The sequence below is a fragment of the Manis javanica genome, chromosome 4 (genome assembly GCF_040802235.1).
Source record: "Manis javanica isolate MJ-LG chromosome 4, MJ_LKY, whole genome shotgun sequence".
In the NCBI taxonomy this organism is placed as follows: Eukaryota; Metazoa; Chordata; class Mammalia; order Pholidota; family Manidae; genus Manis; species Manis javanica.
In genome coordinates this window covers 122516095-122538165 of record NC_133159.1, presented here as the reverse complement: position 1 = coordinate 122538165, position 22071 = coordinate 122516095, and the positions used below count along the sequence as shown (strand labels likewise).

Here is a 22071-nt window from a genome sequence, read left to right as displayed (position 1 = left end):
TCTTCCTCAACATGCCCTCCGCAGGCACGACCAGTAATCAAACTGGCACCCAGGATGAAACCTGTTGGCCATACCAGTAACTACATACTTTATGAGAGGCTGTAAGGAATGTGTTCATGTATCCCTCATTATTTATGTACCTTTAGGTATTCAAGCTTAATGTCTCAAACCTCCCTTGGAATGAGAAATTGCAAATGTCTTTCAAATGTTGTAGCAGCCTTGCTCTTAAAAAGGTCCTTAAGAATTACGATTCTCAAAGGTAGGGGAGCATCGGGGATTTTGAACGCTAATAAGAAACCTGTTTTCTACTTACTCAGCATCAAACTAACATGAAAATTTACTTCCTTGTATTCGTCCCTCTAATCATTTAGGATTGGGGATTGTTTTCCATGTGTAAACTGGGAGCATACGCTAGATTATCTTCCAGGCCTCTTCCCATTCTAAAACCCAGCTGTTCTATGAACGCTTCTGTGCTGACTCTGTTCCAAAGCCAGAATTCATGGGGGGACATGAATGTGGCTTCTCCCTCTCGCCTCCATACTCCTCGTCCACCCCAGATGACAGCTCAGCCATCATAAAAAGACTTGAGCCCCAAGAAAGAATATTTTCCCTCCTGCCCCTCATTTTTCCCTGTCCCCACAGAGCTTTCACTCCTAGCTTTCAGTCTTCTTTCTTTGTAAATATTTTAAGCTCATTTGCAAGGGCTTTAGCCACCTCATCTGCTATTTCTAGCCTGTTTTCTCCTTAGAGAATTTTCCTCAAATTGACTAAATGGTTTTTTCTTAGTGAGCCTTCCCATCTGTAACTTCCCATCACAGAACACCATTTGAATGGGGGAGAACTATTTTCCAGGAACCTCTCAGCAGGAAACATTAGCTCTCACCAAGCCAAATGCCTCACCCTCCCCTGCACACACCTCACCAATTCCTCTCCCAGCCCTCTCTATTTCTATTGCCCACTCCCTAGAAAGCCTTCCCTTCCATTCTAGATATTCCCACCTCTTAGCTTCCTCAAGACTCAGTTCAAAGCCACTTACAGAAGGTTTAATCAAATTAATTCCGCGATCCCTGCGTGCTGGCCACTTCCCCATTCTGGGACCTTATTAGCATTATAGATTCATACATGCATTTCTCTTTTGCATATATTCATGCTACTTTGACATTCTCCTCAAATCATGTCATTTGCATCATTTTCTTGGTTAGATTGCAGGAATGTATTCCATAGCATTCAGGATTGATATATAAAATGCTTGCTGAGCAAGATACAGTCATTCACTGTGTGCATTTAAGCCACCCTAGTCTTTGGGGGAAGATGCACACAGAAGTGATGTGTGCAGATATACTCTTTCTTCCACTCCATCCTCTTTCAGTCACCAAAACTGATGGGTAAACTCTAGAGTTAGAAGCATCCATGATTACACCAAGTGACAACCCCTGAGATCTCCAGGCCGCTCTGAATACACCAGTTGAATAAATGCAGTGTCATTCTTCTGCATTGCAGATCCTCCTCTTGAACCAGGAGGTTCTTCAGGCTGAGCTGGATTTCCTGCTTCCATCTCCCGTGCAGACAGGTGACAGCAGCCCAGTGGAATTCCTCTCCCATCAGGCCTGGGGTGGCATCAAGGTCAGTAGAAAAGGGTCTTGGAATTTTTTCCTTAGCGCTCATCCCCAGGACATCAGTGGGCTCTGTTTTTGGGTTCAAGCAAGGAACTGTATTATCATAGATGCATCCTTTTACCTGCACCCCTGCTCCCAGACCTGCTGGTAAGGCTTTGCAGAGAAGGCCAGGTGTGGTGATGAGAGGCTCTGCTGCCAGGATGTGGGGGAACAGGAGCTCCATGCTGACTCAGCTGAGCTATCTTCACCCTCCCAGCGCTTAGGGCTAGAACATGGGCTGCATTGTGAGGCCCTGGGACTGGTGTAGAGATGCTATGACCTCACTTATTTAAAAAGACAGATGCCAGGGCTCTGTTCAGGCATCTCCATGAGAATCTGAACTCAGCCTCAGCATAGTTCACATGTATTGAACACCTGAGAAATGCATAACCTTGCTTCCTTCTCTCATTCACCTGGACATTAGGTATCACTTGTTCCCATTTCATGTATGAGGAAACTGAGGTCACAGTAGCAAATCCTGAGGCTACCTAAGTAGCAAATCCAGGACACAAATTCTGGTCTGTCTGATGGCAAAAACTATTTCTTCCCATGTTACGCAGTGTAGTTTACTTGGGATTCTGTGCACCCTGAAAGAGCACAAACCATCAGCTCCTTTCAGTAGGGACCATGCCTGCAGTCACAGGCCTGGCATGAAGCAGGACATGTTTGAACACCAACTCCAGAGAGTCCAGGTGGGCAGCTGTCCAGTCCACACCCGAATGAGGCCCCACAGCAGGCACTGGTGCACAAAATGAGTCCTGTTCAGGATAGCCCATGCTGGGTGCATTTTATACATGTTTCATAGCACAAACAAGTGTGAGTCTTAAGGTAGTATGATTGACTTTCTTTCTCTTTATATTTTTTACTATTTTTTTGAGCTAATGCAGATTCACATGCCATTATAAGAAACCATAGAAATATCCTTTACACCCTGTATCCCCCAGTAGTGACATCTTACACTCCTATAATACAATATCACATCCAGGAAACTGATCCTGATTCAATTTAGTAATCTTATTCTGTCTGATTTCACCAGTTTTTCACATACTCATGTAGGTGTTTAGTTTGCCACATGTGATTCGTGTAATCACTACCCCAGTTATGATATAGAAAATTCCACCACTACAGGACTGCTCCTTGTTGCCCTTTATAACCATGACAGCCTCTTCCCTACCCTAATTCCTAATGTCTGGCAACTGCTAAACTGTTCTCCATTTGTATAATTTTGTCATTTCAAGGATATTATATAAATGGAATCATACATTATGTAGCCTTTTGGGACTGGCTTGTTCACAGAGCATAATTCTCTTGAGATCCATCCAAGTTGATTTAGTCTATAACAAAAGGCCAGAACTTAATATTTGTATGTGTGCTGTCCTCTTCAAAGGAGCCATTTCAGAAAATCTGAGGCTAATTCTACTCATGCCACCATTGCCCAAAATACTTTTCTAACTTCTTTTCCAGAGTCTGAAGCTATCCTTTTAATCATCTTTAGGGCTGTGTCTAAATCAGGACTCATTAACCTTTTTCTATACAGAGCCACGTAGTAAATATTTAGGCTTTGAGGGCCAGACTGGGTCACAACTACTCAGTTCTCCCAGTCACACACAATATGTAAACAAATGGAAACTAATAAAACTTTATTTACAAACACAGGTGTTGGGCCAGATTAGGCCTGCAAGCTGTATTTTGCTGATCCCTGGCCTAAATAATAAAGGCATGATTTGACTTTTATTAACTTCATTTGTTGTTCTGGACAGAATCTGGCAAAAAAGAAGGGGAATACTATATTGAGAAAGAAACAAGGGAGAGCTCTATTCACAGCAGCAACCAAAATTATAACGTGCCAAAATGCCTGAGAATAGTTACAATAAATGCAGAGCAAAAACCATCAACTCTCGTAGGCTATGTAAGATCAGATATGAATGAACAGGCATACTCCATATACTGTCCAAAGAAATAGAATGAACATTATGTATGTAATTTGAATTATTTCTAGCAGCCATATTAAAAACATAAACCAAAATAAATGAATTTTAATAATGTATTTTATTTAACCCAATACAACCAAAATATTGCCATTTTAATGTGATTAGTATAAAATTATTAATGAAGTATTTAAAATTTTTGTACTAAGTCTTTGAATTCTGGTGTGTACTTTTTACACACAGCTCATTTAATTCAGCTTATTTCAAATCACAAACATTTGACTTGATATGTACTTAGATTTCATAAAATTTAAAGTTAAAACAGTTGATTCAGATCCCTAAGCTGTTCCAAACATACTTAAAAGTTTGCCAATTACTAAAGCAATTCCCAGTTGCTAAACTTAAATTTTTAATTATTAAAATTAAATACAATTAAAAATGCAGTTCCTCAGTCACACTAGCCACATTTTATTTGCTCAGTACTCACATATGACCATGGCTACTTTGTGGCACAGAATGGCCCCCAGAGCTTGAGAATACTAACTCACAGTCTGATGCCTTCAGAGAAAATAAATTCTGGAAAGCAGCTCTGAATGAGCCCATTTTCAATGATGGGCTAGTTAACACAGGCTCTGGAGTCAGACATTCCTGCGTTTGAGTTCAAGTTTGAGGATGTGTGGCCTCTGCCATGTTACCTGACTCCTCTGAACCTTTGCTCCCCTCTCTGTCAAATGGCCATCATAATATCTAGCTCACAGGTGTGTCAAACACACAGTAACTGCTGAGTGAATGGAAACTGATTATAGTTAGGGTTACAGCTGTTGTGTTTGTTTCCAAGAGCTGGGCAGCATAAAACAATAGAAACTTATTCTCTTTTAAGCCTGGAGTCTGGAAGTCTGGAATCAAGGTATCAGTGGGTCATGTTCACTCTAACACTTTTAGGGGAAGATGCTTCATTGCCTTCCAGCTTCTGGTGACCCCAGGCATTCCATGGTTTGCGAACAGCTCCAGTTTCCGCCTCCATCTCCACGGTCTCCACGTGGCCATCTTCCCTCTGTGTCTTTGCGTTTGTTCTTACAACACCAGTTATAGTGAATTAGAGCCCATCCTAGTGACCTCATCTTACCTTGATTACATCTGCAAAGACCCAATTTCCAAATATAAGGTCATATTCACAAGTCTGGGAAGTTAGTTCTTCGACATATCATTTGGGGACACACAATTCACCTAATAATGGTTGTGAGTATTCTAGCTAAAACGTGTATACATGCTGTGGTTGATGTGGGTTGTGCCTGATAGAATTTGCCCAGGAAAGGAAAACTTTAAGGAATTGTGAGTTGCCCAGTTGGGCCAACTCTTGCTGCTTTTCCCTGTATTATCTCACAAAGCCCTCTGCAGCGAAAGTCATAAGGAATAAATTATTGAAAAGCACTCTTTATGGCTTTCATTTTACGTTCTCAACTCAAAAGCTGCAGGGCAATTTAGTTCCTGTGCTGTTTTCACAGAAGGATTGTTTGCTCTGCTTTGCCTTTTTGTTTTGTTTTGAGGGCTAAGCTTAGCTGGCTGCTCAAAGGCTTAAGCTCTTTCTCTGAGTTTTGTTATGTGGAACAGCAAGGTGCAGAGCCATCAAACTCCAGCACAGTACAGGACGTGAGCAGGTGAAACACAGTACAATGTGTAGTGCACATCACTGAAGCCTTTGATGAATGTTCTTTTTAAGTGCTCAGTTGGATTTTAGCCTAAAGAAACAAAATAATAATTGAATGGGACATGATAAGAAAAAAATTTTTAAACATTCTATCTGATGAGGAAGAAGGTTGATTGCCTTGTTTCTCCAGAAGAATAATAATCAAGTAATGAATGAAATCTTTGTGATAAAATTTTGCTTTTATTATTATCCTTTGTGAGGATTTTTTAAGTCTCATCAAATGCTGAACTTTAAGGTAATGGGCATGTTCTGTTCTTCATTATAGTCTCATCTGTGATGCATGCCTTTGTTAACCTTTAAAAAGGCCCCTCACTACCACTCTGGATGCCAATTTAGCACAGTTGTATTTTGCTACACAGTCCAATGTAATTAGGTTAATTAGTCATTTCATTTAGCTTATTGGAAGGCTAGAAGTCCCTTTCCCTCATTTGGAAGATTAAATGTTGCAATTGTGTGCATTCCAGAGCTTGAAGAAAGTGTGCTTCAGACCAAGCCATGGCAACTGGGAGTCCTGATCACAGTGTAATTTGCCCGGTTTTGTGGTGACACCAGAGGGGGTAATGGGATTGGAGAAGGGTTAATGATGATACAAGCTGGGAAGAGGAGTGAAGTGGCTGCCTGAAAGGAGATGAAAATCAGTTCCTCAGCCCAGAGAGAAATAATTACAGTAGCTGCAGCTTTTCTCAGCCTGTCAAGAGCCCTCCTGCCAGCTACCCAGATGTCAAACTTTATTAATTGAGCACTTTCTAAGTACCAGACAGCTTGCTAGGCCTAAGGCATACAAAGATGCCTAAGAAAGGCCTTGCCCGCAGGGAACTCACTATCTTGTGGGAGTAACAGGCAAGTGAACCAGCCATTGCAATTCAATAACTGCAGGAGCCCTGAGAAAGCATAGGGGAGGGCTTTATAGTCTTCAAAGCACTTGTATCTACATTAGAGAAGGAGCTGAAGACAGTGATTACTTGCGTTCATTTTCCAAATGAGAAAATCAAAGCTCACAAAGGTTTAAAAACAGGTTCCAATTCATAAGAGGTGGAAATGGGATCAGAACTCTCATCTCCTGGCATCTCTGCCACCATCCAACTCACCACTCCATGCCACTTCTAAGCACAAATGAAGGTGCATTCCCTGCTCTAAGTGGTCAGCGTGAAGTTGGGAAGCCACAGAACCTGTATGAAGTGGCATGTAAAGGCAGGATGTGTTCATTTGCATGGGAAAAGAGACTCAACAAGCCCAGGTCAAGTGTATGTGTCCTTCTCCAGATCTACCTTCCCTGGTCACCCAAAAAAACTCCTCTACTACTTACAGTCACACTGCTTCTTATCATGCACCACAATTTCTCCTCTCTAGACTTGGGCTCTTGTTGATCCTTCTGTTAGGCTGGAGGAAGGAAAAAGAAGGACATGCAAACAGAACAGAGAGATGCCATAGGGGGAGAACAGACCAGACCCCAAGGTCCATGCCTTATATGGAAAGGGGACAGCTCTTCCTGAATTCCATCCTTCTGATGTGCCAACTAAGACCCGATGTCAGCCTCCTCCCTCTTGGAAGGAAAAAAGTTTGTAGTTGTCTATTATGTCACCTTTAGTCAATCATACCTCTCCACGCCCCCTAGGATAGCTTGCCCACTCCTCCCCCTCCTAATCCCTTATAAGCCCCCACCTCCCTGACCGGGTGCGACTTCTCTGGCCTGTAATACCCAGGCTGTGGAACATCACCCAGGGGTGCATTCAAATAAACTACCTGGCCCTTTGTTGCCTCCCTTTGCCTGCTTATTTCGGCTAAAAGTTATCTTACACCTTCCCCATAAAATGCCCTTCCCTTCTCTCTACCTCTGTCTCAGTCCAACAGAATTCAGCATACCTATTAAGGCCTCCCTCATCTCTTCTTTCTCCTTGATTTAGGACTATGAGCTCCTGAAGGTGTGTGTCTTTTTTGCTGTTGTTGTTCACCTTTGTATTCTCAAGAACATGTAATGGGCATTCAACAAATGTCAAGTGAGTGAATGAATGAATTCAAGTAACAAGAATGCATTAAGCTCCTTAAAATGTATGGTACTGCAGTAGGTGCTTTGGACAGTTTAGTTTTTAATCTCATTAGAGAGACTAAGCATACAAGCCGAACTGGGCAATAATGGAAAGACTGCAGGTAACTAAGTGTCTGAGTAAGTGATGCTTACATGGGCACTCTGAAGAAAGAGGATAGGCACCCACCCCGAAATTCTGTTCTGATGTCAAGGCCACACACATACCAAAGGGTATGAAATTTTTATTACTTAGATAATGAAACTTTCTGGGGAAAGCAGGGGAGCTCTTGAGAGGTCTGAAAATGGCTTGGGAGAGAGCCAGGAAAGAAAACTACCTTGGGTTTTTTGTGTTAGTTTGCAGGTTTATGTTAGATGAGGGTTCCTGTGTGCATGGGCAGGAGCTTACATGGTACAACTTGCTTCTAGCACCAAAGGAGGGAGTGACCGGGATTACTTATTAGCTTGTCCAGATAAGGAGCAGAAGAGAAAGAGGGATGAATAAGGCTTAAAAGCTATTAGCAGTCCAACATTTAAAAATTGAGTCAGATTCTTTATTAAAGACATGAACTCATGAGTAGTTCTAAGTGGTTCACTTAAGGGGAGAAGGCTATGTGTCCTAGGTGAGAGAGGATGTATCTGAGGGAGACTGCTGATTTTGAACTGGACCTTAACAATGTGTAGAGTCTTAACAAATAATAATCATGACCAGCACAAGAAAAGGAAGTAGAGTCTGGTGAAGAAGAGAACAACAGCACCTCTTACATGGTAAAAATAGTGTCAACAAAGAATTGAGATGGAAATGAGTCTGGCACATTTCCAGGTTGGGCACAGGTATAACTTGAACAGAGGGAAATAAGATACCTGCTTAACTGGATGGGTTGGAGGGAAGCACTAAATGAAGAGGTTTGATTACCAAGTTACGCATTTAGACTTAATCCTTATGGAAGCTAGCAACTCATGGGAATTTTTAGAGTTGACATTAACACAAAGTCAGCAATTCTAGAGATGTTTTGAGAGAGGAATTGACAGGAGTTGCTGGCAGAGTGAGTATGGAGATGAAAGGGAGGAATCAGACTTAAAGTGTTTGGGCTTCATGACCAGAAAAAGCATGGTATCACTTCACACTCTTCTCTCCATGTAGTGCCCTGCAGAAAAGTGCTGCTCAGTCTCTGCTATGTCAGAGACTGAGAACCCAAACACTTTATTTGCTAACCCTTGCACATTGTTGGAGCGGTCTGCCGAAGGTCAGCTGATCAAAATCCTTCTGCTTCCTTGAGTTTACCTGGGGGGGAGGGGAATCCAAGGCTCCAGACAAGAGAATAAATGAGCCAGAATTACGTCTATAATAACCATCTTGTCCCTGACCCCCAACAAAATGCCTTTTATAGCTTTCTGGAAAAACTGCATTTCAAAGAAAGATTCTCTGGAATTTCCCAGGCACTTTCATCAATGGAAGAATTCTATAATCTGGATTGGGACATTGAGGGGTCTGCCAAGAGCTGGAAAAAGTTTGTGGAATCAGAATGTCCTGAGAAGGAGAAGTTCTCACAGGAGTGGAAGAACAAGACAGCCCTGCAGCACCTCTGCATGATGAGGGCCATGCGGCCGGACCGGATGACCTACGCCATGCGGTAGGGAGCAGAGGCCAGTGGGAAGGCCCAGGGTAGGCGTGGGGCAATCTTAACATGGCCCAGCTAGCAGGACTGAACACAAAGGTCATGTGCTTTTAGTAATGGGAGCCTTAGTATAAACATCAACAACCCTATGAGGCCTGTTGCTCTGTTTACCATGTGTTTTCTTAATATCTAAGTGAACAGTTTCGGAAAAGGTGCTCATTGACATCAGCATTAAGAGGGATGCTGGTCACCTCGAATGTGGTAGGAGATAATGGAATCCAGAAAACAGAGGGAAAGATCCTCCTTAGGAAAAAGAAAAGCTCCTTCATCACACACACAAAAAAAACAAAAACAGGAGAGAAAGATAGGTATGGCTGTAGCTAAGGTGGCAGAGAATGGCAGAAAATTGAGGATTCTGTCTGATGACTTCTATTTTCTCTGAGAGGTAGGGAGGAAGATCATCAGTTGAGTTTGTGTGAAAGGGAATGTGGCAGAATTGGATACTTGAAGAGAGTGCAGAAGGTTTGAAACAGGATCTGTGAAAAATCAGAGGAAAGGCTGGGTAGGGAAACCCAAAGAATTTCAAGCAGTGTTGAGGGCCCGCCTACTTACTATCCCACATTTGTATTTGTGTCCTGCATTTGTACCAACCTTCACCATTGGATTATTTTCTACAGCAGCGTCCAACAGCCTAGGTGTAGATTCAGAGTTAAGTCGATCTGAAGCACAGGTCATTTCAAGTTGGTATGTCAGAAAGTTAGACAAGGGATGTGAGAATGTTGTCATAGGTCGTGCAACACAGAGATGGAAAGCAGGTAAGTAGTTCCCTGGGGCTAGAGGGTAGGAATAGGAATTATCTAAATAGTCATGAGTGATCTTGGTGGTATGATGAAGATGCTTTAAAACTGGAAGTTTTACAAAGTTGTACAATTCAGTAAATTTATTTAAAATTATTGCATAGTACATTTAAAATGGGTGACTTTTATGGTGTGTCAGTTATACCTTAATAAAGTTAAAAAAGAGAGAAGCTATAGGCCACAGAGTCTACACTGGATAGGAAAGAAATGAAGAGAGTAAGGGGATAAAAGCAAAAACACCAAGAAACAAAAACAGGGAGGACAAAACGCTGAAAATCCTGCATCTGTAGTGTGACACCAACACAGGCCCAAAATAGGTGAAGTAAGGGTGAATTGCTAAATTGCTAATAGAATGTTTGGGCCAGGGTGGGATGTTTCCATGTAAGATCTCAGACATAGAAAAAGTTACCAAGTAATGACAATGATGAGGCTGTGGCCATGGAATTAGGTGGCTGAAGTGGGGAAGAAATGAAGATCATTAAGAATCTGGAGGATTTTCCACACAGATGTTGGTGTCACTCATGCTGGGGGAGAAAAAGTCCATGAGCCAAGTAGCCCCGCGTCCAGTGAGTGAGTAGAGTGACCAAAGGAATGACAGGTGACGCTGATGTGCTGGGGTAGTGGGGATGCGGCAGGGAAGCCAAGTCTCAACAGAGCCACGAGAGTGAAGTGATGGTTTGGAAACAGCAGTCATCAGTGCGCAGGACCATGACCCCACCTTCCAGTCCTGAGATAGGTCAGATGTAGGAGAATGAGCCTAACTGCGGAGGCTACAGGGGAAGTCGTGTCCTTGGGGAAGAGTTAAGGCCAGGAGTTGGGTGGGGTGGAAAGTGGGTGTAGCTGAAAGGCTTTGCTTGTTTGGAAGGACCACTGGTAAGTGGAGTAAGATGAAAGGAAACACAGAATGATAGAACATGTGGGAATAGAACTTGAGGGCCCCTAATCTGAAGTAGGTAGAGAGGACCTCAGGGATACGAAGTAGGCAGGATTTGGCTGCCGTAAGCTTCCAGAAGGCGTTGGTCCTAGCAGTCTTCTGACGGATGGTAGTGATGTGGCTGGACACCCAGGCTTCACAGGGAAGTCAGCGCTGGCCTGGATGGATGGGGATTCAGGAGTCCTGATCTAGGTAAGCAGGCTGGCAACCAGCACATAGGCTGTAAATGTTGACTGAATAGATAAGTAGCCAACTTGGAGTCAGTCCTCCCTCTGTAACTACCAAGCCAATGACCTTGAGAACATCCTTCCATTTCCATAGGGCCTCCATTTCTCAAATGTTATTATTTTGTGACTGGTATACATATGTGCACTTCTTTTATCTGGCAGAGACTTTGTTGAGGAGAAGTTAGGAAGCAAATACGTGGTGGGAAGAGCCCTCGACTTTGCAGCCTCATTTGAGGAATCAGGACCAGCCACTCCCATGTTTTTTATCCTGTCTCCAGGGGTAGACCCACTGAAAGATGTGGAGAATCAAGGTGAGGAAACCTTACTGTGGAGCTGAGGCTGCACCAGCCCCATGAATTTTCACTCTTTGCATCTGTTAGTGTCTCTCTTCTTGACTCAATCCTCATTATGCAATATTCCATATTTGCTAAACATACAGAAGTCAGAATCATTGCTGAACTAACAACAGAGGATCCTCACCAGAGAAAGGACTTCTCTGGGCTGCGTAAGGTAGAAGCCACAGTAACAGGCTCATGTGACCTTGTCCTGCCTGCCCCCCACCCACCCCTTCCCCTTACTTTAGCTGGAGCAATCATTCTGAAATACAAGTATGAGCCTTTCACAGCTTCCTATTGCCCTAAGAATAAAGCCCGAACTCCTTAATATGGCTGACAGAGACCTGCCACCTCCAGGCCCCTCTGTTTCTCCAGTCTGCCTTCCATTTTTAGTTTCCTATTGCTGCTCTAATGAATTGCCACAAAGTTAGAGGCTTATAATAACACCAATTTGTTATGTTACATTTCTGGAGGTCAGAAATCATAAATGGCTCTTACTGCTTCCCTCTTTTCCTTATAAGGATTCCTGATTACATTGGGCCCACTCCAACAATCCAGGATCATTTTAAAGTAAATTCCTTTAGATTTTCTAGATACAAGATTATATAATCTATGAATAGAGATAGTTTTACTTCTGTTCCAATCTGGATGCATGTTTATTTTTTTTTCTTGCCCAATTGCCCTGGCTAAAATTTCTAGTACAACATTAAATAGAAATTACAAGTTTGGATGTCCTTGTCTTGTTCCTGAGCTTAGGAGAAAATTATTCAGTCTTTATCATTATGTGTGATGTTAGCTGTGGGTTTTTTGTAGATGTCTTTTATCAGGTTTATCAGATTGAGAAAGTTGCCTTCTGTTCCTCAATTGTTGAATTTTTTTCCTTTTATCATGAAAAAATGTTGGATTTTGTCAACTATCATTGAGACGGTAATATCATTTTGTCGTTTTTTTCTATTAACATGGTATATTACATTAATTGATTTTTTGATATTAAACCAGCCTTACATTCCCACTTGGTCCTGGTGTATAATCCTTTTTATATATTCTTAGATTTGATTTTCTAATTTTTTTTGAGGACTTTTACACCTATATGCATAAGAGATATTGTCCTATTGGTTTTTTTGCCTTGTGATGTCTTTACAAGTCTTATCCTGATGTTGAAACTGGACAATGTACCCATCAGAATGAGTTAGGAAGTGTTGTTTCCTCTTCTGTTTTTTTTGAAAGATTTTTGTGGAAGAATGATATTAATTATTCATGATTGGTAGAAGTCAGTGGTGAAGCCAACTGGGCCTGAGATTTCCTCATGGGGAGTTTTTTAATTACTCGTTTAATAGCTTCTCTTACTATAAGTCTATTCAGATTTTCTACTTCTTGCGTCAGTTTTGGTAATTTGTTTCTTTTCTAGGAATTTGTCCAACTGAATGATTGAATTTGTTGGCAAATACCTCCCAAACTTCGATATTTATTTCCTCAATTGGCTATGTTAATTTAAATACTGTTAGTAAAACTTTTTGTTCCCTAAATTTTATATAATTTCTCTTAACTTCCCTGTAGGTAAACTGAGACTTCCATTTTCCAACTTGTACTAGCTACACTTTTAATTGTACACAGTCAAAGATGAATATATATTCCTTCTTAATTTATTCCATCATTAATTTATTCATGCCTAGTATATGGTTAATTATAATATCTGAAAGCCATTAAATAGCACTTATATTATAATTAATAAGTACATGTGATTTGCTGCAGAAGAAAGTAAATGCGCTAGGATTACATTTCCTTCTTTATGAGTCCAATGTCATAATCCATAATCTTTTGGGGTCTCTCAACAAAGAATGTTCTCAGCATAGAGACTCAAAGTCATGTGAAATTTTAGTTTGTTTCATATTTAGATGATGATTTTATTAGATTGCTTTTCATTTTTCCTGAAGTTTCTAAATGCTTTTCCCTTGTTCTTAAGAAAAGAAACAAATGCCCCCTCTACCATTACCACTATTATCTCACACTTATTATTGTATGTATAGGAAACTATCCACTTTTTTCTTCTTGAAAATGCTTTACCTAGAGCCCACTTATATCCGGTCTTAAAACAGATGAATTACAATTAGCCTCCTAGGAAATTATCACCCTGGGGCTTCTTTTCTTTATATTCTAGTTTAGTTCTACTGTCTTTGTCTTTTATTTTCAGTTTTCACCCTACTTTTCCTAGCATAAGCCATCCAAAAAGAACCATTGGAAGGAAAACTGCTGAATCCTTGGGTGTGTAAAAAGGTTCAATTTTGCCCATATACCTGTTTGATAGTTTTGTTAGGTCCAAAGTAATTTTTACTCAAAATGTGGCCACAATGCTCAATGTCTCCTGGAAGTCAGTTTTGTTCATGTGAGGTCTTATGCCAGTAGGATGCTCAATCACACCTGAGCTCTCCTGACATAAGGCATTTCACAGGCAGTTCCTTTTATCTGAAATACCTCTCCCTAGCTCTTCAACAGTTCAATGTCTATTCATCCTGCAGGTCAGCCTCTCCTGATCTTCTCCCTGCAAAATTTGGTTCCCCATTATACGTATATTTGCTTCAGAGCATTTAATATAATTCTAATTAAATCCTTTTATAATTTTAATGTATGTTTTCCTACCTGCTTGTCACTAAAATCCTGATGTCATCTTGCTCATCATTTTTAACTAGTGCCTAAAAGTGTAACTAGCACAGAGAATGTGCTCAATAAATACTTGTTGAATGAATTAACAAACAAATGAATGAATGAACATCATAAGAACTGTTGTCATAGCTGTTATTCCTGACTTCCACTTCCGTAGAGTTCTGTATTTCTTCTGTCCTCTGGAGGTTTTATTCCTTTCCTATTGACCAATCTGGTGTCCTCATTCTTATTTAACATTTTCCTTTTTGGAAGCTTTTATATGCCCTATTTATGAACAATTCCCTATTGTTCTTTGTCACGTGACCTCCAACTATTCCATCATGTAGTTTGAAGCTTCCTGTCATTTCCAACAAGCTGACCCTTCCCAGATCCATATTGGTTATCTGCCTCTGAATACATTATCTCAGCCCTGTCCTTGCCTTAATGTTAGTGCATATTTCCTTACCAGAGGCAATACTTGTGTTCATCAGCGAGATTGCTCAGGCACCTGTGCCTCTTTCTCTCTTCCTCCATCCTTGCCTTCTCAATGATTGGTTTATTTTCTAATTCACCCATTTAAAACATATGCTTTGGTGACATCCATGTTTTCTGCATCTTGTATCTCATCAGTTTGCCTGATGGGTTCTTATTCTCAAGTTTGAAATCTACATGAATGACACGAATACATTCCTCTCTCTCCCTAGCCCCAGCTCAAGTAGACTTAGGCCTCTACGCTCAGGCAGAGCCTGTGTATCAGACAGTTCCCTGCTTTACTCTGTTTACACTCTTACAAACCTTAGTATCCTTTCTCATCTTTGCATATGGGATTTATGTCCTTAACTCCTTCTCTTCTCTATCCTTTTGTTCCCTCATCCTCATTCCATCCCCCCACCCACTAGGCACAAACCTACAGACAAAAAAATTCGGAATATGATTTTGGGAGTTCTCTAAACCCCTGAAGCTCATCCATTGACCTACGATTAGAAACCTGTGCCTTTCTGGTGCTTTGTGCCTCTTGGTCTCCTCCAGGGTTTTCCTTCCTCAACAATTTTGAAAGAGAAGAGGAAGAGGAGAAGGAGAAAATTCCATTCACCCTTCTTGGCCTCTGTGTTAACATGAAACCTACCCCATCTATTCCCACTGTTTCCCCCCTTTTCCCTCTTGGAGTAACCCTTTAGCAGTACTTTCTCTGTCTTTTCTCATCACCTTCTTTCTGAATCAGCCACACTTGCTTATCAGCAAGTTGATTGTTGCTCTTGCTTCATCTAACAGCACTCACTCATCGCTTCCAATGCCCGTCCTACCTTCCTCCTAGGGTTACTGTGAGGATAAACGTGAAACCTCAGGTAGGGAAAGGCTTTTAAATGTTAAAAGCACAGTGGTATCCTATGGCATGATAATGAAGATGAAAATTTGTTCTCTAGACAGACAGCTCGGTCTGCCCTTCTTTTCCATCCTGCTGCTGCACCCTTTGCTAGCACAGCTCTGTCTTCAGCCCTCCACAAAGAGGGCCCCCCTTTCCACCCTAACACAGCACCTTCTCTGGTCTTGCTTTAGCCTGACTCCAGCACAGTCTTGCTTGGTCTCCGTCCTCCTTTGCTCAGCTACCAGGCTTTGCCAAAACAATACTGTTATCTCCGTTTTGTGATCAGAAATAAGCTCTATCTACCATCTTTGCTGTCCACTGCCTCTTTTTTCTCTTTCCAACATGCGGGTCAAAACTGTGAGCTCACTTCGACTTTTATAAGCCTACTACCAGGTGTGTCCAGACACAGAGTTTTCAATTTTGTCTTTGCAGCCAGATTATCAACACATTGCTTAGAGTCTCTTTTTCATTGCTCCTGGCCTCTTTCTTTTGTCTTTAATGGTCAGTTGAAAGTTGATCAGGTTGGAGCATGTGCAGTGTTTAGAAAGCAGATTCGAGATTGGCAGAGCATCATGTTCTGTGTTGAGAGAGACTCATTTGGTCATGTGCTCAGGAGTAGAAGAGCAAACAGAGAGATAACAAGTGAGGATACAAGAAGAGATGGGATTCGGAGGACAGACGAGTGGCAGGCGGGGGAGGACACATCTTCCATCAGGGTGGGGAGGTACAGAGATGGAGACGTAATAGGGGTGTGCAGAGATGCACACAATATGGCGGTGAGTTGAAGGAATGTCTGCCTGATTTTTCTCAGGGAGTAGAAAGTGAAGCAAACTGCTGACAGTGAAAAGGGTGAGATCCCTTAGGAATTTTAAAGAAAGGGGATTTCTGGGTGCATGAAAAGATTACCAAGCAGCACTGGGGTTGAAAATCATGAATTTTTGGTGGTTCCAATTCACCAAATGTATTCTTTTTCTCTTTTATTAATACTAGATTCACTCAGGATTGAGGCTTTATAAACAATTGGATGACACAGAAGTAGAAGAGGGCAATGGAGTTGAAGATCTTGTGAGATCATCATTCCAATTAAAGATTAAGGATTATTGGGTCCACATTAAAATAGGAGGAAGGTAAATGTGAAGAGTAGAAAAAATAGAGGAACCACTAGACTGGACATTTCACTGAAGTACAATATTAGGTGAGGAGGGAGGAAGAGAATGAACTATCTGGAAAGTAGGAAGTTATAGTCATAAGTAGACAAGAAGAAATAATGTTTTAGACATGGGATGGTTCTCAGTGAATAAAGGCTTGGGTGCAGCCATTGGGAGTGGGAAACAGAAATGGAATGGAGTTAAATTCTTTGAAGATGAGAAAGCTTGAGGCTGGATGTTGGCTGAGTCATCCATAGTGACCTTAACATTTACCGAGATAATGATGAAATAGGAAGTATGGAAGATTTTCCAGCAAGTTCCAAATCCCCTAATAAAAGTGAATCTCACTGGGAGGTGAGAAGGCATGGAACATTTTGGAGATAATGTAAGCAGATGATATGTGCTTTAAAAGAGAAAGGGTTTTTATATGAGGATGGAGAGGAAATATCCTACAAGGAACAAGAGTAGACTAGAAACAGGTCTGCCTTCTACCCAGCCCTTCTACCCAGAGTTGGGATGGGTGCAAGTTGTAGCGCTCCAAAATCTTATGACTTTAGACTATCTACGGTTAAAAGAACATATGGTATGTGAACAGATCCCAGAAATGGGTTGCTTTAATTTGTCTGACTTCTCTCAGACTGTTCAAGTACAGTTGGACAATATCCATCATATCATAGACTAATTTTCACAAATGCCTAGGGTGCCTAAATGGTTTTCTTGGCTTCACTGGAGATGGCTGGTAATTATAGATTTGCTTTGTTTATGTCACCATATTCCTATTATGTTAATATGTGTGCGCAAGTTAGTTAGTAGTTTAAAACCTATACATACTTAAGGTACTCTACAAGAAGATATGTCAAAGAAATAATCAATCCTTCCATGTTTTCTTCTATATGCTACCTCTATAGCTTTTCTTCTTCCTTCCTAATTACAACCCTTAAATAGAATTCGTGCCTCATATCGAATTTACCGAGTATCATAATTCCTCCAGGTGGTAAAGATACCTTGAGACAAGTGCTAGGCATAGAAGCCACAGGGCATAAATCTGCAAAGAAGTAAAAAGCTAACCTTTTCAAACAATATGGCTTCTCTCTCACTTACCAACTTTACATTTCCCTGTATGGCCCCGGAAGATGACTGGTTAGCCAGAGATGGGTAAGATTCCTCAAGGGAGGAACAACCTAACACAGGCACAGTCGCAGGGGGGCCATCAGGTGAGAAATTGGGGAACAACAGTGGTGAAGCTTAGAACCTCAACCCCCCCCCCCCCCGCTGTGTTGAGAGAAAGCTTCTGCATCCATGGATGTTTTATTGCCCTTGTCTAGGTCGGATTAGCACATAGTCTACAGGCACACACCTGATCATCTACAATTGCTCTCTTACAACACTAAACTATGTTTTCTACCTTTATCTTGCATCTACCTACCACTTCAGCAGTTTATTAAAAATAAAAATAATAATAAAGGGAGAAATGTGGGATCCACATATAAATCAAGTATAAAAATCAAACGAATATTCATATTTGACCTGATTGTTTATAGTTCATAATGCGTGACCAAAACCAAAAGTTTCTGTGATGAATGCCCTATGCCCTTGTACTGTTCACCATGTAAGAACTTGTTCATTATGCTTCAGAAGATTGGAGACTGAAGTGAACTAGGCTTGAGATGGATTAATGACTGTGCATTGAGCATTGACCCCCCTATACAGAATTTTATTGTTGTTAACAACTATGTGATCAATAAATATGAGAGATGCCCTCTCAAAAAAAAAAAAGTACTGAAGGTGAAGGGTACACATGGTGAAGATGTCAAGGTTTACAACAGGGCACCATTCCGGGTAACACCACCATAGGGAAAGTTGAAAAGAAGATCAGAAACAGAAAGGCCATGGGGTTGAGAGGGGGGTGGAACCCAAACCGCAAAGTAATGTGAAGGTAGAAACCCAAGTGAGTGTAGTTGGCTAGATGGCCCAGCAAGGCGTCTTGAGGGCCTCAACTTGCAAGACAGAAGGGCTCTGCAAGGCGGCCTCAGCACGTTGCAAGGCCTGTGTGCCACGCCGTCATCTCCGGCTGAGTGTCCAGTCAGTTGAGAACCCCACCGGTCTCCCCTTCTCCACATCTCCAGCATCCACTGCTTTGTCCTCAGGCTCCTCATTATGCCTCAAGCCTAGATTAATGCAAACTGACCCCAGCTGGCCTGCGTGGTGCTACATTTTCCCTCAATAGTCCTCCCACTCTGCAGTTTTCAAACTAATATTTATTACGCCCCGTTTATCCCATATCTTGCTAATAAAGAAAAGAAATAGGCTCTTTGGTTGAGTAGAAATGTCACCAAGGCTATCTAATAATCCCAGCACCTTTTATCCTGGTATTTTCTCGAATAAATTGTTTATATCCCTTGTACTAAAGTCTATTGCCAGCTAGGATTTATTGGATTTAATAACGGTATGTCTTGGGGTTGGGCTCATCTCAGTTGAATCTGTAATAACTGTTCCTCACTACAAAAAGTTATGCTGCTTTGTCTTATACAGTTGAAGGAGATGCTGTATTTTTCTCAGTATTTAAAAGAAATATCCAAATTAACAGTTTTCTTTAAATTTTCTTACAAGTATCAAATGGTGTCTTCAATTTTAGTTCCCCTGAAAGTACATTTTTGAAGTACAGATTTTTATTTTTTCCCTTTTTAAATTTCTCCTTTTTTCTCTTGTATACTTCATCTCCCTAGAAAAAAATCACTCAATGATCCCTTCCTGGTATTAAACACTTTTATGATCCTTTTGTCTGAAACATATTATGCAGTTTCCCTACGCTTTATCCTATAGGGCTGATCACAGTGTCCAAGCAGAATTAGTCGTCTATATGAAGGTCATTTCTTCCTTTGTGTGAAGTTTTTCTGGGGCTTCCAGAACAATGCATGAGCACTGGCCTCACTCCAATGATACAGCTGTGATATTTGTGTTGGTGTAGCAGTTTCCATACTCTGTTCCTGATACCAGCAACCCTTTATCTAGATACACTTATACGTGTACAGCCAAGCCCCTTCTTTTCTTGCCTATTGCCTCTCTTTACTCTAATTCATGCAAAACAATGAGCTAAAACATTTCCAGGTGTTGGAAATAATAGGGGAGTAGGTTAATTCTACATAAAGTCCAGGAAGTCATAACTCCTTGAATCCTGCCCCTACTGGCCACACCTCCCAGTAAAGTTCCAGGGAAAATATATGTTCAGAGGACAAAGCAAGTCAGCAGACGCCACACTCCCGTGCTTGCTACCCTTTGAGCCTTTTCACTCTGTAGGTAGTGGACCAATGTGTGGTCCTCACATGAAGCTGCACCGAAGATTGTCAGCATGTCTACCCATTCTTGTGGGTTAAGTGAGGAGCAGGGGATGAAGCAATTTTGGTCTAGACAAGGGCTTCCTTTCACTTGGGAGCAAAGAGCAGGGAGATATAGCCCCCATGCCCACCCCACCATGAAGGAAAGGGGCTGGTATATGAGGCTCAGGATATGGATTCAGGCATGCCTGTGTTTGGGGAGTGGTGTGGAGATGTGCATTGCCTTATGAACATGCACCAACACAGATCAATAGACACAAGAGATAATCATAACAACCCCATGCTCCTTTCAGGTAGAAAACTCGGATACACCTTCAACAACCGGAACTTCCACAACGTGTCTCTGGGGCAAGGACAGGAGGCAGTGGCTGAGGCTGCCCTGGACCTGGCTGCCAAGAAGGGTCACTGGGTGATTTTGCAGGTATGCTCCCTCTGCCCTGGTGGGGGTCATACTTGACCCTAGAACCCTCTGGACTTCACATCACAATCTCTGGGCTCCTCTGGGCTCCTTTCCCCACTCATCTATCTTTCCCTCTACACCCCCACCCCTTCTGCTTGCTGGTTTCTCTTTCCATTTGTCCTCCTTCCTGTGACGTCTTCCTCACCCCACCTCCTGATAACTCCTCATTGCCCCCACCCCACACAGGCTTCCACCCCACTCTCATTTACATGGAAGCTGATGCCTGTTTCGATACATGCTCAGGAAGCTGGCGTGCAGTTAAAGACCAGGGAAGCCAATTCTTTTTTTCAGTTGTTGATGTCTTCCCATGCATTTCAGGAAATTGTCCTCTACTTTACCTTTCTATTGTGTTACACATTATATGTCCTTCATTACCTGTGCAACCAGAACATCACACTTCTAACTAGAAGTTAGCCTCTTCACTGACAGTTCATGTTGGTGCATGGAAATCTGGCCATTTCACTGACTGCGTATAGGAAATAAAGGCTACCTACCCCCTTTTCTATCATGGCCTGTCCCTTATTCCTGATCTATGCTGCATGGTTACTGTGGCTGTGGTAGAAGTGGCTTACTTCTGTTTTCCTCCATAACACCCTACAAACCTCTATTCAAGTGCCTGTGGCTATGTTGAAATGATTTAGTAAATATACGAGTATGTCCTTGCCTACATGTTCTTAGGGAGAGCTATGTTTCTGAATCACCTTTTAGCACCCAGCACACTACCAGGAACAATAGTAAGCACTCAACAAAAGCCTGTTGGGAAAAATAATCATTGAAGAAATCAATGAAACAAAAAATAAATGAAAAAAAGGAAAACAAAGTTACTCCATCCTCTCCTGGCTTTAGTTACCAGAAACTTCCTCTGGCCCCTGACCCGTTACGGCATCACATCTTGCTGAGGGGTTTCCATCCGAATTAGCCTATTACTTATTTGAAGCCTAGCAACTGAGGGATCTGCCATTCCCTGGGACTCTTTTTCCAGCATCAGCGGGGATATCAGGTGAAAAGATGACAACAGCTGGGGTCCTGCGCCCTCCCATGTGATCAGCATGGTGCTGGGCAAGTGTGTCCCCCGCAACCATCTCAGGATCACTTGCCAGAGAACCCCCTTCTGGGCCCTGGCACCTTTGGGAACCCAGCCATTCAGACAATGAACAGAGTGTCTCTCCCTCCAGCACATACCGGCAGCCCAGGGCTCCCACATGCACACTGATGTGGTTTCCTGAGAGCTCTCCAAGATCAAATCCAGAAACTGAATTCCTGAGGAAACAGAGCACTTATCTGTGGGTCTCCAGCCCTGCCTGGCTGACCGAGTCCTGGCCCTCCAGGCAGCCCACTAAAATCTTGACTCCAACAGAATGATTATAAATGAATTCTTTAACAAATTTTCATTTCAGTAACCACTACTAACTCAGAGCATTTTGCAGTATAGAAACCTTTCAAATACATTCCCTGTGGTTATTTGCAGCAACTCTGTGATATAAGTATGGCAAACATTATTGTTACTTCTCTTTTCATAGAAGAGAAAGCAGCAGTCAGAAACCAGATTGCTCGGCCCGAGTAGTGTGCTCTGGGCCAATGTGTGTATTTAAGGCTCTCTGAGTGGCTGTCCTCAAATATCTATCAAGGAGCTTTCATCTACCATCCTAATGAAACATACTGCAATGAAGGAAAGTGACTATCCTTACTGGCGTGAACGTGCATTCTGCAAAGTACTGCTGAGAAATAGATGGAGGTTCAGATAGACAGGCAGACAGCAGACAGGAACCAGATGGGGGCTGGAGGAGCATGGCTCTAAGAGCAGACAAAGGCGCTCGGGCTTGGAGTAGGGAGTCC

At 42.0% G+C, this 22071-nt stretch overlaps 1 pseudogene; it reads left to right on the top strand.

Annotated features, from left to right (window-relative positions):
• Positions 1–22071, top strand: part of LOC108387707 (dynein axonemal heavy chain 9-like) — a 353770-nt pseudogene that overhangs the window by 289163 nt on the left and 42536 nt on the right.